Source organism: Ambystoma mexicanum, chromosome 7q (genome assembly GCF_040938575.1).
Source record: "Ambystoma mexicanum isolate Mex_15411 chromosome 7q, UKY_AmexF1_1, whole genome shotgun sequence".
Classification (NCBI taxonomy): Eukaryota; Metazoa; Chordata; class Amphibia; order Caudata; family Ambystomatidae; genus Ambystoma; species Ambystoma mexicanum.
Genome location: NC_090941.1, coordinates 678,539,304 through 678,552,568, shown reverse-complemented (window position 1 = coordinate 678,552,568; position 13,265 = coordinate 678,539,304).

The window sequence follows — 13,265 nt, the reverse complement described above, 5'->3', positions numbered from 1 at the left end:
TATCCTCACGAGGATCATCCAAACAAACTACAAAGCTTCCCCGAATTATCAGTGGAGACTTTCGTCAAACTGGTAAATCAAAGCAACAAATCAGGCACTCCTGAGGACCCTTGCCCCCCGGACATATAGAAATCAATTCTCAAGCAAGGAACCCCCATAGAATACCCAGGAATGTCTTCAACCTTTCAATCTCAACAGGTAAAGTGCCACACTCCTCAAATCAGCATACATCAGGCCGCTACTCAAAGATACAGCAGGAAACATAGAGGACCTCTCCAACTACAGACCCATCTCCAACATCCCGTACGTAGCCAAACTGCTTGAAACGCACATATACAAAATAACCCAAGAATTCATAGAAGAGCATTGCCTACTAGACCAGGCACAAGTTGGCTTCAGACCAATGAGAGGAACGGAATCAGCTCTCCTCTCAATATGGGATGACCTAAAAGCAAACACAGACTCTGACATCAGTACTGCCTTGGTAAGTCTAGACCTATCCACAGGATTCGACACAGTCAACCATGACATCCTCATAACGAGATTATAAGGACTGGGAATAACAGACACCGTCAAATCCTTCTTAACAAATAGAATGGAATTCATTTGGATGAAACCTTTCAAGTCCAACCCAAGGCACTCCACATGCAGAGTACCACAAGGATCATCTTTCTCCCCGCTATTATTCAACATCTACCTATCTCCATTAATCAAAATCATCAAATGACACAGCCTCACCTTCTACAACTACGACGACGACACACAAATAATCTTCAAAATACAAGACACCCAAGAAGAAAACACAACACTAGAGAACTGCCGCCGTGATGTATTCAACTGGATGAACTCAGACAACCTCAAAATTAACCCAGGCAAAACAGAGATAATGATTGTCACAAAGAACGGAGGAGACAACAACTACGTCCCTTGGCCAAGAGAACTCAGTACAACCCCAGCCCCATCGTCGATTGTAAAAAACCTGCGGATCCTGATGGACAACGTTCTCACTTTAGAACCACAATTAAACGCTCTACTCAAAAAATGCTTCTTTCTCCTGCGAGCGGCAAAAAGGATCCTACCGTTCCTGTAATTCGCCAACAAAACACTTACCATCATCGCTCTCATGTCCAGAGTATGTTACACCAATAGCCTATACCTGGGTATGCCTGAACAACTTCTAAAAAAAACTACAGCGCGTACAAAATGCGGCAGCCAGACTACTTCTCAAACTACCCCAAAGAGAACACATCACACCTGCGCTAAAAACACTACATTGGCTACCAATACAACATGAAATAAAAATCAAATCAATGTGCATCACGCACAGAGCAATACCCAACCAAGGAGCAAAATTCCTGAGAGACAATTTACGCCCACATCACCCAACAAGAAAGCTCAGATCAAGCAACAACATCCGCCTGGAAGCGAAACCCTACAACAAAAGAAAACTCAGAGGATCCTCTTTCTCTCACCAGGCACCGAAAACTTGGAACAATTTACCAAAGAACATACGGAACACAAGAAACCACCTACTATTCAGGAAACAGCTCAAATCCTGGCTCTTCACTCCATAACTAGAAGAGCAGCCACAGGGACACACACACAGCTAAAACAATGATGAATGAAGATACTGATCCCGGTTCCCACCAAGCAATCGACTACAAACAGAATCTAAGGAAGACTCTCCACGCCATACCAAACCACATAATGAGAGAAGGCCATGAGAGGAGGACACTAAAGACTGAATATGTAGGCTGACCAAGACGGAAGCACTTGGACGATTCATCAATAGAATATGGGCCCTGTACCACAACCAAGCTCCAACAGACCTATTTCACATAGATAGCCAGGAATAGGGGCCACCAACCCCTGCTCCCATACCTAATGGGGAGAATAGACACACCCAATCATATTATACAAAGTTCATTAGAATACAGCAGGGAGTGCACCGCGCTAACACCCACAACAGTCAGACGGTTAGAAAAGGATAGTAGCAACTAATCCCACCCATAGTAATACAATTAAATCAAACTAGAGGTACCACTATCAGGATTCTCACCCCACTAACCCTATCTTCAAATCTCTGCATACCTAACTCACCCGAAAATTCACACAACCAACTCTCACCCAGCAAACCACACACACTTTACCACACCGCTTCAACAACAAACCAACAACACATAAACAGAACCAACAGCACACAAGGTCTCGCCCTGGGTCCAATACTTACACCAAAGCTCAGAGCACAGTGTATACCGAACTGAAGCCTCCAACAGCACACCACCTCTCTCACTTTCCTACTCCCTCTCCTCATGACTAACCCAATCCCCTGCCTGCCTCCTTGTTTTGCAGATCCGCCAGAGTGCCTGGGTACCAACTCCGTTGGTGACGGTGCGCTATATAAATATCTTTAACATTTAACCTTTAACATTTAACATATGTCTGAACTTGCGTGTGATCATGGGCATAATATTCCTGTGGTTCTGTATTATATTGTGGAGCATAGCCCACCCCACCAGCCACCTTTGTGGAGCTTGCCAATTTTGCTGCATGCCTCCTCTGCTTCTACATGTTGTAGCTGTGTGTCCTTTTTTCTGCAATTCCAGCATTGTTGCGGTTGTCCAACATTAAATCCTCCTATTTCCTGAGGGTTTTGAAATCCACCTTGTTGTCCTTCTCTCTGCCCATTTCCTCTTCCTCTTGGCCAGAAATTGCACTCACTCTGATCTGTGGGATACCCTACGTTATTTTGCTGCACTGGTTGCATTTCCTGTGTCACCCCACCTTCAGTACTCGTCAATACTGCTCCCTCTATTGCTATTTTTGACAACTTTTTCTGGACTCATTTTCCTATTCTTCTCTTGTAACAATTGGCAGTGATGCACAATCGTCAATTGTATTTCTGGCCATGGCTTCGCTTCCATCCCCACCTGTTTCTTCAATTGCCGTTGCACTGGCTCGGGCAGTCCCTGACACAACATTTGGTAAAATAATACTAACATTTTATCCCACTGTTCACACGTCTCAAGGTGCCATTTCTCTTGAATATCTTGAATGTAAGCAAGAGAGTCTTCATTCTCCCCCATTTTTCTAGTCATAATTGCACCGATATCTGATGTATTGGTGTATTCCACTGTGAGCGCAGGCCATACATCTGTTCTGCAATTATTAAATGGTGCCCTATCGTGTGTCATGTTTTGTGTAGTCCCACCTGCGTATCCTGCTAATTTCCAAATGCTGTCAGCTCTCTCCCCTAGGATAGTTCCTAGCAGGCCTTTTATTTCACCTATAGCTAACGTCATTCCTGATGTCATTCTCTCTAACTCATAAATCAATTTTCCTGTACCGAAAGTTAAAATCTGTAATTTACATCTTAAATTGTCTTTATCCATCTGTGGTCACAGTATATATTGTGGTTGTCCTCCCCTTTCTCTAATAATGGGAATTGTGAAAATCCTAGTCCATAATCATACCTGCCTACACTTCTCGTCTTCCATGCAGGGCTAGTCTTGCATGTTTGTCTGCGTCCTGGTAGTGCCCTTAATCTGCTTACATAAGGCGGGGCTACATCCCCTGCACTGCGCAATCATGCTTCTGGTTGCTTAGTCTATGGGGTTGATTCTGGTGTTCACTCTTTGGGGTCTTCAAATTCTGTCCATTTTACCCCCTTTTCTACATTCAATTCTTTTGAAAGTCTGCATGCGCCCTCCATTTGCGCTCTTTCGTTTTCTTCCCTTGCTTCGTCTGACATTAATATGCCCCAGCTTGTATGAATGTTATACTTTTCCTCATCAACGAGATCTAGTCTACTTAAATACAGCGTTCTATGCTCGTCTGTTATGATGTCATCTGACCTACCCCCACTTTCCTTAAAAAAAGATCCTTCTATGTTCTGTTGGGTTTTATGCCCTTCTTTATCCCTCATTTGCCTATATAAATCCCCAAGCCTTTTCTCTACACCTTCTGTATCTCACACATCTGCCCATGATGGTATTCTTGGTATCACCTGCAGCTCCCTGCATGACTGTTGGCACCCTCTTGCTTCCTCAAATCGTTCTTGTGCTTCAATCGGCACTATGCTTCTATGACATAGATAATCTATCTCATCATCTTTTAGTTCCCTGCTCCTGTTAATTTCTTCCTCCCTTCTCCTCATCTCCTTTAATGTATCTTCCTCTCGCCTTCTTTGCAACCTGCGTTCTTCCTTATTTTGCGCTTCTACCTCCTCTCATCTCTTCTAGTCTCTGCTTTTCTTTCCGTGCCTCATATCTTCTTCATTCTTCCCTTTGCTTACATTCTCTTCTTTATATGTCTTCTCTTCTTCCTTTCCTTTCTTTTCCCGATCTTCTCTTTCTCGAACCCCATCAATACCCTTATCATCCAGCTTGAGTAATATCTGTCCTCCCATCCATTTGTTCTGTACTATTGTTATTCCCTCAGCTTTGCCCTTCATTTCATTCTGCTTCTTTGCTTCTTCCTCTCCATCTGTTTATTCTGTCTGTCCTTCCTCTCATCAAGCTATTTACTTTGATCATGTGTCGAAATATATTTGCGTTCTCTGCTTTTTCTCTCTTCCATGTTGTCCTTTTAATTCCTTTAAAAGATAAAATCCCTTCTCCTCTGTATGTAAGCTCTTGTTTTCAGGAGGGGAAAGCAGAGCCAAAGGTGTTTTATCCTCCCCTTTATGCTGATTAAGCATCCACTCCTTCTCCGCTGGATCTTCGGTCTCACTCTGATAAATTTTCCATAGCTCTAAACAGCCAAACTTTTCTGTAACTTCTTTGCCTTATATGTAGCATGCAAATACGTTCTCACATGTTGTAGTACTGTTTTTGACAACAAACCCTACTGAGGCCATGGCATGAGTGTCTTATTAGTCGTGCCTCAGGCCCATTCCAAATGATATTTCCTTATTTTAGCTGTGTATCTTGGCAATACGATAAGTGTAGAAGAGTATAAGTGTAGAAGAGGAGCATCTCCCATGATTTTTCATTTGTGCTGTTTTCTGTCTGCACCCTTAAGCTTTCGGGTACCGGGAGCGCATTACAAATTCATAAACATAAACATAAACAAACATGATGACAAATCGATCTCGACTGTTCGTACTTACACCATTTTTTATTCTTCTCCTTATGTTAACAAATATACCACACTGATCAATTTGAGCAAGCACCATCATTTGTCGCTAGATCATCCGATAATAAATATATTGTATCCGCTTTTGAAACTCTACACAGCAATGTTCTTTTTATTCCTTCCTTTACACTTTCTAGCAATTTCTAACCTCTCATTGTTCTATCATTGATATTTTAAGAGCCTGTTCTTTATTTATTAGCTGCCTTTGATTTTTATCTTTCTGATTGACATCAATCTCTTGATCAAAAAATCTAAAAATTCACCTTAATATTTTACTATTGTTATAAATCTACTCAGTTTAAATACAACAAAAGCTTTGTGCCGACATATTTATAACGCCACCTATGTGCACTTTAATAAATGTTCCCCTGCGTAAGCCTTTCTTTACTATCTTTAGTAAATGCATCTCATCTCATTTTGCCCCATTTTGGATCTTGATGCACTCTCTTCTTGTTGGCTAAACCTCAGGAATCCTTAACACACCTATTTGGAGTGTTTTTAGTGCATACCCTTATGTCCCCTTGGAACCGGGAATCAAGGTATCTACTTCTCTTCTTTATAATCCCCAAGAAATCCAGTTACTTTTATACAAACATTATTAACAACTCAATCCCTCCCTCTATTTTTCCCATTTTCACTGTTCTACTTACGTCCGTGGCTCAGCTCGAGTCTATCGGCACCGACTCTCCCTCAACTGACCAGTTCACCTTCTGTCCATGGGGCACCTGCAGGGAACGGACCATCCGCACTGCTACCAACATGTGCTCTAGCACCTTGAAGTGTGCCTTGTGCTCGATGATATTACCGATAAAGATCTCAGACCAAATAACTGGGGAGACTCAAGGAATATGGCAAAGTACTACTTTATTCTCAGTTTAATAAAGCAGGGTCAACTGGCACACACCAGATGGATGTTTGCACACACACACACAAACTTGATTACACAGGGGTTTTATACCGCAACATGCGTCATCTATGACATCATCCTACGTGACAAACCATAAAACGTATTAGCGGGAGGGATTGGTTAGGGGAACATATCTACTTATAGAATATATATGTGTTAGTACTTCATTGGCTCTATCTTATCTGAAAGACATCCCTCAAACGACCTCTACATATGTATAATACTAATTATAGCGAACAAAATGGCAGCAGTTTGCGCTATGCAACATTGTATAGCAGGTTTCCCCATAGACCCACATATTGGTTGGCATTCTTACCCAACCTTGGATTTTTGGCTCAGCTAGCAGCACCTAAGGAAACCAAAACCCAGGTGCTTGCATCACATCAGATTACTCCCCACTTTCCCAATGAGTCTATCATCTCTCATCAGTCCGGCCATGAGCCAAAGTTTCCCATCTGTAGTTAACCTTATAGCCTGTTCTCTGTTCTAGTACATTCAAGGTAGTGAAAGCACATCACTATCTACATCTGAGGCTTAATACATTTTTTTAAAATTTTTTTAGGGGGGTGCTGTTGAGCAGCCGAAAAGATGGCCGCTTAGCTACGGAGCTCTGAGACCCACAGTTTTGTATTGACGGACAACAGCGGAATCCGAACATCTACTACCCAGATAACTGCTCCAATCACATCCTCTGGCCGTGGAGCGTCTGCCGTGGGAGAGCTGTGGCCTGGGTCTCGACCGCTTCCGAGATATGGCCGACTGCGCCAACCTACCCTGTGCGGCCATTGGGCCTGCCCTCTGTTGCCTCGAGGAGCGGGGCTCTGTGGCGTTGAAGTGCACCGCTGCCGGGCCGAGAGCTGAGATCTGCTGAGGGCCTCCTTGCGTGCCGCCGCCGCGGGCGGGGGCCGCGCTGCCGCCCTGGGATGGCATTGGGGGCCCCTACTGACTGCCACCGTGAGGACCGCTGACCACGGGCGGAGGAGGTGAGTGCATCAGGGGCGGACCAACACGCCGCTAGTCATCCGCTGCCTCGCCAGAGCTCCTGCAGGCCCGGCTCTACCGCTGAGGCAGCTGCAGCTCGCTCCTGTCTCCCTCCTCCGCCCCGACATTGCCTGTTGCTTCCGTTGCTTCCCCTTTGGAGGTTGCGGCGCTCAGTGGCTGCCGGCACCTGTGCCCGGATCCTCTGCGGTGCTGGCCGCAGCCCGCCTCTGCCTCGGCGGCGATCGCTGATTGCTGGGCCTGCTGGCCACGGAGTTGGCCTCTCCTAAATCCTAACGCCGTTAAGACGGCGAAGACTGCTGCTGCAGGAAATCTCCCCCAGCCCTTCCTCACACGAGAGCTGGAGCTCCACTTCACGGTCCGGGAGGGATGCGGCCGACACTTGCGGGCTGCTCCGTGCGACTCCTCCCCAAGCCGGGGGACCCTCTTATCCACCTGGGGGCCATATGCAGCCAAAGGGCTGAAATAACACTGCAAACCGTGGGGGGAGAAGGCACCCTTCACTAGCAGTGCCCACGACTGGTAGCTAAAGCAACACTACACCCAGGAGGACTCCACACTCACCTCTTGCATTGATCTTATCCTTGTGTGCCTCAACACCAACATAGACGCCCCTGGCTGCCCTGGAGCCCGTCAGACCTCTCCCCAGCTCTCCCCGCCAACTGCACCTGCGGCGATCACGGTGTTCCTGCTAACCCCACTTTTACACTGCCACCCTCTGTCCTACCTCGCTCCTCTGTGCACACGCCACTACTGGCCACCCCGGTGCTGGCCTTTGTCTGCGGGTTGGGGCAATACCCATATTACTAGGCGCTCAATCTGCACGCCAATACTACTGGCCAGCTTCCCCCCTCACTACTGCACTCCGGCACTGAGTTTACTGCCACTCTGCCCATCTGAGACAGCAATGTCGAACAGAGCACGTGGAGCGAACAAGGAAGGCGCCATGGACAAATTCCCCACGGCCGCGCTCAGGTTGGAACAGGCATCCTCCTCCATGGAGCAAGAGGACGGCGATGCCCTGCCAGATCCACCCCAGTCTGACTTAACTGTAATGATGGAGTCTATGGCCAAAAACTTTGCAGCCTTCCATGAAAAACTAGACGACATCAACGCTAACGTAGCCTCCCTGAGAGCCAAACTGGACCAACATGGTGCAAAAATCACAGAGGCAGAGCAAAGAATAGGCACCAATGAGGATAATGTTCACACCTTACAGGGCACTGTCACAGAGCTCGTCAGAGATATGAAGCAGGTCAAAGCCAAGTGTGATGACCTCGAATCGAGGTCGCGAAGAAACAATATACGCATAGTGGGGGTTCCCGAGACAGCTCTAAAAGGCTGCATGGCACTAGCAGTCGAACAACTCCTTAAAGACCTACTTGGCAACCCAGAGCTATCGCCCTTCTTCACTGTGGAAAGAGCGCATCGGTCCCTGGCACCCCGACCCAAACCTGGCGACTTTCCCAGACCTATAATTGCAAAACTGCTCAGCTACAAAGACAGAGACCATATCCTGCGCCTGGCCAGAGAGAAAGGGGAACTTAGGCTTGACTCACAAACAATTAGAATCTTCCCTGACTTTTCTGTGGGAGTGCAGATGGAGCGCCGTCAATTTGGAGGTGTCAAAAAGGTCCTGAGAGAGAGGAAAATAGAGTATGCGATGCTCTTCCCAGGTCGCCTAAAATTTACCCATCGCAACAAAATATACTTTTTTACTGTCCCGGATGAAGCAGTTAAATTTATTGAGATGCAAATCCTGTTAGCCGACCAAATAGAGGAACCTATGAACGATGATTGATACCCAGGTCTTCTTGGCCTTGCTATGTATTTGGTTAACTATGCTTCTTCCAATTGGTCTTGAACCTCGCCTCCCTGACCTACCAGTTAGACGCCAGACCACTCCAGCAATGGCTTGGTCTCAAGACCTTAGTACATACTTGCCTTCCTTGTAACCCTATGTTTCATCAGCCGTGTAAAATATATTTGATGTACCATCATGACATGTGTTAACCTTTGTGGGTCATCGGCAGCGGTAGCCCCCACTGCAACTGCAATGTCTTCTGAGCGAAATGTTTAAGGTTGTGCCCCTGTTGGGCTGTTGGTTAAGCGTTGCCAAATTGGGAATGGTACGCGGTTGGTTGTATTTGGGGTGGGTGTTATCACACTGCTGATTTCCTCCGGGCGGTGAGGGTGGGGGGGGGGGAATGTTGTGGGAAGTTATAAGAAAACCGGCACGAAAGTACTGACTAGGTTTGAAACGTGGCACATTAACACTGCAGCTGCACATCTCTTGGTGAACAGACACAGACCCTTAAGCTCTTACAGCTGGGATGTCCCATGAATTGTCTGCATGGCTATTAAAATGATGACATGGAATATTCGGGGATTGACAAATTTTACAAAGTCCCGCAGGATCACACCATATGCACAAAGACACAGGATTAAGGTACTCCTGTTGCAGGAGACACATGCTCAGAAACTCCTATCATCCAATCTCGCACTGTCCTGGGGACCCAATAGATTTTATACCCAATTCTCCACTCAATCGAGAGGAGTCCTAACACTCATTCACAAATCGGTGAAATTTAAACTCCATGCATCCCACATTGTCACAGAGGGCAGGTATGTCATCCTTCATTGCACCCTAGCTAACAGCGAATGCCTTCTTGTGAACTCTTATGCCCCTAACACCGATTCCCCCGGATTTATGGATGCTGTAGCTGCCATCATCATGAAATATGTGGAAGTTCCCATTATATGGGGCGGTGATATGAATCTTATCCTCGATAATGACATGGACAGAACAACCTCGACTCGTAGAGGCGTGTCCCGTGCCGCCAAACGGCTCCTCACACTTATGAGTTCCTTGAACTTATATGATGTGTGGCAAACGCTTCATCCCCAGGACAGAGATTATACCTTCTATTCCACAGGGCACGATAGCTCTTTGCGAATAGACATGTTCTTGTTGTCGGGGTGCCGGGTTGGTAGGGTGTCAGAGGTTAGGATTCTCCCTCGCACAATCTCAGACCACTCCCCCGTGCTGCTGCAGGTCCAACTGGGTGACACTGTGCCCGCCCGATCAGCCTGGCGCTTTAAGTGGGAGGCCTTGTCTGACATCGTCTTCAAAGCTGAGATATTATCGGACATAAACACCTTTTCGAAAATAATAATACACAAGACACATCTCAGGGGACCCGCTGGGAAGCATTTAAAGTTTTTATCAGAGCTATGTGCATCTCGAGGGTGGCCGTGGTACTTAAAGCCATAAGGCAAGCCCTACACTGCTCTGAAACGAAACTCAAAATTCTTGAACAACAACATGCTTCCGCCCCATCCCCGGCCACCCTGGCCAAAATCAGAGCAGAACTAGAAAGGTTTGAAACCCACGCCCTGAGCAAGGTGCGTTATTTTGCTCACCTAGTGGCCGCCAGATGGTACAGTGAGGGTGACAGACCGGGCAGAACCCTGGCCAGACTGGTACGTGTGGAGGGTGGCAGATCCCGAATAGACAGTATCCTAGACAAACAGGGACACCGACTTTGGTCCGACCAGGCCATAATGGACGTTTTCGTTGGCTTTTATGCCAGGCTCTATGGCCCCCAACCCGAACACAACGCTCAAGATCTTGATGACCTGCTGGAACGTATCCCCATGACCCTTATCTCCCAGGCCACCAGGGAACAACTTGATATCCCGTTCACCCTGGAGGAGATAGTCCAGGTGATCTCCGACCTTCCAAGGAATAAGGCTCCTTGTCCTGATGGGCTCACCTCTGAGATTTACCGTGAACACGTTGCCATCCTAGCCCCCATACTACACGGGGTCTGGGGGTCTGGATGGAATCCCTTTATTTGGCCTCTCTTCCCCCCTCCTTAAGGGAAGCACTAATCACTGTTCTCCCCAAGCCAGGGAAACCCCCAGACGAATGTGGATCCTACAGGCCCCTATCACTCATCAACACAGACATGAAAATTCTTGCCAAAATAATTGCGAATAGGTTCCTTCCAATTATGCCCCATCTGGTCCATGCAGACCAGAGCGGTTTTGACCCTGGCCGCTCCACTGCTCTTAACATCCGCCGATTATTCAATATAATGTCCAGGATTGACCCAAGGGCGGAGGCAGTGGTGGTCACACTAGACGCCCAGAAGGCATTTGACATGATCTCCTGGAAATACCTATGGGCCGTGCTGGGAAAAATGGGAATAGGTCCGAACAGGCTTTCCTACATAAAATTGTTATACACTAACCCAAGTGCTAGGGTGCTTGTGAATTCCATCGTCTCGTCCCCCTTTGTATTACACAGAGGCACCCGTCAGGGATGTCCGTTCTCCCCCATCCTTTTTGCGCTTGCCATTGAACCCATGGCAGATCACGTTAGGGACAGACATACTTGCAAAGGTATTCGCCTAAAGGGCAAGCCAGAAATGATCTCATTATATGCCGATGACGTGCTCCTATATATCAGGGACCCCTCCACACATCTCAACCCGATTATCCGGGACATAACTAAAATAGGAACGTACTCTGGCTTTACCATCAATTATTTTAAGTCTGATATATTCCCCTCACTGCGGCGACCCAGCAGCCAACATGTGAATTTCACCTGCGATGGTCCCCGGAAGGCATCAGGTACTTAGGGGTACAAGTCTCACTCACCAAAGTCTCCTTACTGGCTGATAACTAGGGGGGATGGCACAGCTCATTGAATCTAAGCTGCTCAAATGGCGCAACCTCCCTCTGTCTCTGGCAGGCAGATTGTCACTAGTTAAAATGTCCCTAAGCTCCTCTACATCTTTGCTAATGTCCCAATCTGGCCCGGGAAACAATATTTTAAGAGACTCCACGCTATATGTGCCCAGTTCCTCTGGCACTCCGGAGCAGTCTGCAAAAAGTGGCTACACATGACCCCCCCCTATTATAAAGGAGGTTTCTCAGCCCCAAACATAACCCTGTACTGGGTTGCGGCACAGGCCCATCATGCCACACATTGGTAAGCACACTTAAACCCACCTCCACATGTCAAATTGGAAGAACTGGCGAGAGACGGGACTAACATTATGACCCTGTTGCTACAACATACGTTCCAGACCGAAGCACCTGCAGACCCCGTTGCCACCACGATTCGAGCATGGAATATGATTTTGAACCCAGTGCAAGGGAATTGCCCATATTACAAATGGCTACCCCAACGCCAATTCCCAGGTCTTTCTCCGTGCATGATCACCATTTCATCCAACATTGGGAAGCCCTGGGATACCAAGCACTTACAGACCTTTACCCTGATGGTAAATTAATTACCCCCCAAACATGGAGACCCGGGCACTCTAACTCAGCGCTTGAGCTTCTACTATACTTTAGGCTAAGAGTGGAGGTTCGGGCGATATGGCCGTCATACCCTAATGAACCCCAAGACTCACCCGAACTCCAGTACATAGCAAACTCCAGGGGCTGTAGGGGTATAGTGTCCTCCTTGTATAAAATGCAGCTAACGAAGTGAGAAAACACTTCCCTCAAACCACGGGAAGCCTGGGCCAGAGAGATGGAAATAGAAATCACTGATGACATGTGGTTCAACATGTGTGCGCACACGTGCAGAGTCTCCCTTAATGCTAGATTCCGCTGTATACAATATAAACTACTCAATAGACTGTTACACACCGCTCAGAGTGGCAAATTTCACACGCTCCCCTACCCACAGGTACCCGAAATGCAGCTCTGAAGAGGCGGATCATATGCACATGTTTTGGTCCTGTGCTGCGCTGAGTGCGTTCTGGCTGGAAGTAACGAATGTGCTCACAGAGATAATAGGGTCCCCAGTAGACCCCGACCCGCTGGCCCTACTGTTCGGGATATGGTCTGGTGCAAATGCTAAAAAAATGTCTTAAATGTATGTGCTATTGTTGCTAAAAGATGCATTCTGCAAGGTTGGAAACGCCGCTCTCCCCCCACCTTTGAAATGTGGCTGGAGGCCCTCACCTGGGTGCAGACATGTGAGGAGGAGTATATCGGATCCTTGTCCACGCCATCTCGTCCAAAAAATGTGTGGACAGAATTCTGCACTTACCTGAACAATAGAGATGAGATTGATTGGGGCCCCCCTCCCCCGCCGGATCGGCCGAGCACATTGCCATAATCACTAGACACCTTGCCTCCTTTTGAGTTGTCAATAGCCCCTTCATTCTGGAACCATCTCCAATTCATGATGTAATTCCCA